At 40.0% G+C, this 4,110-nt stretch overlaps 1 long non-coding RNA gene across 1 annotated transcript in view; it reads right to left on the bottom strand.

Annotated features, from left to right (window-relative positions):
- Window positions 1-792, bottom strand: part of LOC122552820 — a 16,538-nt gene extending 15,746 nt beyond the window's left edge. The window contains exon 1 of the long non-coding RNA XR_006312512.1: window positions 708-792. This is a non-coding gene — a long non-coding RNA (uncharacterized LOC122552820). The remainder of the gene's footprint in view (window positions 1-707) is intronic.
- Window positions 793-4,110: the final 3,318 nt, after the last annotated feature.

Below are 4,110 nucleotides of genomic sequence, written 5' to 3'. Positions count from 1 at the left end.
TCTTCTACCTTTGAGCCAGTTCTGTATCCAAATGGCTAGTTCTCCCTGTATTCCATGAGATCTAACCTTGTTAATCAGTCTCCCATGGGGAACCTTGTCAAACGCCTTACTGAAGTCCATATAAATCACATCTACTGCTCTGCCCTCATCAAACTTCTTTGTTACTTCTTCAAAAAACTCAATCAAGTTTGTGAGACATGATTTCCCATGCACAAAGCCATGTTGACTATCCCTAATCAGTCCTTGCCTTTCCAAATACATGTACATCCTGTCCCTCAGGATTCCCTCCAACAACTTGCCCACCACTGTGGTCAGGCTCAACGGTCTATAGTTCCCTGGCTTGTCTTTACTGCCCTTCTTAAACAGTGGCACCACGTTTGCCAACCTCCAGTCTTCCGGCCCCTCACCTGTGACTATTGATAATACAAATATCTCAGCATGACACATGTTTAAAAGCTGTTCAGGAAATGTAGAATTTCTGAGCACAAGAAGAAGTTGGATTGCTCTTCCAAAGTTCAGAGCACAAATCATCAGTTGCTGTCCCATCTGAGGTCCCCAGCACTCTTGCCAACTCCTTGATCGCACCCTTCTGCCAATCTGCATGGGCCTATCAAGCTTACCGCCCTTTCGTAAATGGTGCAGGGTTCATGTTTAGAGTCCACATCTCACCAGTAATACTTAAAAGAGGCCATTTGAGCCTGACTTACTTTAGATTTAATGATGGAGTGTGTCAGCAGCTTAAATAGTTGCATTACATTTCCTTGCCCATTTTGGGCAGCTGTCGAATTTCTTGGCAGGTCATCTGTTCAGAACAGGAACCTCAACTATGTCACGAAATTATATCAATCAACAGCAATTACCTACTTGTAGTTAATTAACAGGAAGTTGTATGGGGATAGATTGCATGATGGTTCTATCAGTGTGACATTTCACTCCTGAAAGTAAAGTCCAAATCCAAAGCAGACAAGCAGAAAGAAAATCACTTTATTTATGATTTGTGCAAGACCATAATATTAAATTAATTCCAGAAACAAGCTGAGACTACCCACTGAATGCAAAGCTGATGAAATTTAGCAGTGAATTTATAAATAGAAAGCAGATCAAAATATTTGGTAATTGGAAAAATTCACAAAGGGACAAAAAGCAGGGATAGTATTGCCTGCAGATACATTTCCTCCTTTGATGCAAAAAATTAAATAGATAAATAAAAATCTACAAATGTTTTATTTTGCTTTTAACACATTCAAAGTAAATTAAAGCTGCTTTCAGCATTCATGTATGCAGGTTACTTTATAGAGCCTGAAACTGATATGTTGAACTTTCTTTAAGTTCCAATCATTGCAGTCTTGCAATATCCATTGATTTACAGAGTGATAATGATGCTTAATCAATGTTCTGTTTTTCTATCCAATTTGTTTCAGGCCTCAGATTTGTTTAATTTTCACTAATCGTTTCAATCAGAGTCAGAACCATGACACAAATTTATCAGACTGTTTATAATGTGCTGACTATAAAACAGTGTTGCTTAATTTTAAAATGAAAAATTAGTCACTACAATAAAAAAGAGAAATAACTAACAAGGAATGAAATGTTGCTTTTTTGTAATTCTATTAAGTGTTGCAGTTGTTCAGATTTTGTTTCATATTTGTACAAGTACGTTGAATACTGAGCTATCGAGATGACTGCTTTTGTTTGCTAATGATGTTGAGGAGTTTTTCTATTCTGTGGTATAAAACATCATTTTAAGACACTCAATACAAATTCCATAATTAGATTAATTAGATTTTGTTGCTTTCACAGTAAAAGAATGAGAGAGAATGGACTTTTCCATAGCAAAGTGAAAACAATTAAGTCTTTTATTCCCAGTTGATGAAAACTTTGATTATTTTTTCATTACAACAATGGGATATTGGTGCAAAGAAAGTGATCTTATGTTCATCCCTAGACTAAGTTTCCAACTTTGAATTTTGGCCAGTTAAGAGAAAGAGAGTTGCACCCACTTATTGTTTACTGCCCCCTTCCCCACATTAATCAATCTGCTCTTGAAATTTTTGAGCATGATTTGGTCATCTTCAGACTAGATTACCGCAAATCTTTCTTTACTGACCGCCCAATTTCCAAACTTCATTGTTTCAGCTCATCAAAAACTCTACTGCTTGTATCCTATCCTGTACCAAACCTGATTTCTATTCCTTTTCATCCTCACTGATCAGCATTGACTCTGTGTCCACATTGCTTTATCTCTGCCCTTTGTGATTTGAGATTCCTCCGTTGACAGATCCTCTCTATTTTTGTAACTTTGTTCAAGCCCATAAACTCTTCCTACTCATTCCTTAGATTTCTGTTTGTTGCCTGTTTGAAAACTCCAAAAATAAATTTTAAGAGAATTAAAATTTCTAAAGAGTAAAACTTAACAGTTGGAAAACAAAATCTAAGTAAATCCTTTGGAATAGACTTCTTGGGGAACCTTTCTGTGGTGGTAACTGACCAGAAAGCAGGAAAGAGACCCGCACTGCCTGTCCCATGGAAGACCGGCCAGATCTAATGCTGTTCAGGCATTGGTGAGGCCACTGATAGCATTCAACCTGGCATTAAGATCCTGGGAGTGTATGGCCCACCCAGTGAGAGGTGCCTTCCATTCAAGGTCAACATCTCTTGCACACACAACAGCACCTCAGAAGAGCCTGTGACCGCTGCCAGGAGAGTACCAGGAGAAGACAAGGGGGTCAGATGTGATTTGTGTGAGGGGTGTTTCTGAGTTTAGGGTCATGGGGAGAGAGGACATGGATTGAAAGCAATAGCAGGAGGTGGTTCTCAGAGTACATATCCCTGCCCCATATTCAGTCTGTCAATCGTGGACTGATTGCCTTTGATCCATGGATCCCCAAGCTGACAAGTTGCCTGCACAGGTTGACCTATTGGACACACAGCAGGGCAACAGACCCACTTGTAGTTGGTAAAATCCCAGTGGCACTGGGCTGAGACTGTTAATTATTGGAAACCACAACTGGAAATAACAAAACAATTCAGCCCTGTTGAGCTTGTAAAATCCTTCTTACTAACATCAGAGATAAGTGCAAAAATTGATGCAGCTGTTGTTAAGACAATGGGTCAGAATTCCAAAGTACTGTAAACATTTGAATTCCAAAATGTGTTTTATTTTGATACAGAGTCTGATATAGTCAAAAATCGCTGCAGATGTGGCTGTACAAAGAGAGAGAGAGAGAGAGCGAGCGTGCGGGAGAGAGATGGATGGATTGTAACACCCAAAGCATCAAAGAAACATCAAACAAACTGGACTATGATCTCTTATGATGACAAAGATAACAAAGGGGCTGATGACTCCCTGGTCAATAGCAAGCCAACCCCGACTATGCCACAGTGAGATCAGGATGGCTAATCCACATTCACTGACATGACCCTGTCACAGTGAGATCAGGATAGCCAATCCCCATTCACTGACATGACTCTGTAATAGGGAGATCAGGACAATCAGTCCCCATTCACCAACATTATCAAGACAGGGAGTTCAGGGCAGTAAGTCATCACTCACCAACGTGATGCTGTCACAGAGTTTAGGAGAGATCCTTTTCAAATTAAACCTGCTGCAACCAATGGAATGGGTAGGTGAATAAGAAAGAAGCGCCAGTTCATCCTTCCTCACCTGGCGGTTTAACAGTATGGAGATTCCCCCCAGAACCATATCAAATAGGGGAAGCGTGGCTATAATCTAATCACATCACAGCCTCAAAGACACAGATTAAGTAACAAGCTGACGTAATCAAACTCAAGGAATTGTAACTTACAGACAATATCCAGACAACAAAATCACTACCTCTGGGTCCTTTCCTGTCCCAGGTAGGGCAAACTTTACAGAGGTGGCAACACAATTCTACAAAGACCATGGGATATGCAAGAAGCCCTCAACATTAAATTCAGATCCAATCAAATCTTAATGACATTAGGTTAAACATGGCAAGGAGATTTCCTGCTGATAACCATGTGCCTCCTCTATCCTACCTTTGGCTGATGAATTAGTTGTCTGCCATTTTGAAAAGCACTTGAAGGAAGTGCTGTGTGTGGCATTGGACACAAAAGGTGGGCCTCATC

The sequence above is a fragment of the Chiloscyllium plagiosum genome, chromosome 9 (assembly GCF_004010195.1).
Source record: "Chiloscyllium plagiosum isolate BGI_BamShark_2017 chromosome 9, ASM401019v2, whole genome shotgun sequence".
NCBI lineage: Eukaryota > Metazoa > Chordata > Chondrichthyes > Orectolobiformes > Hemiscylliidae > Chiloscyllium > Chiloscyllium plagiosum.
This window is presented reverse-complemented; position numbering and strand designations above follow the sequence as displayed.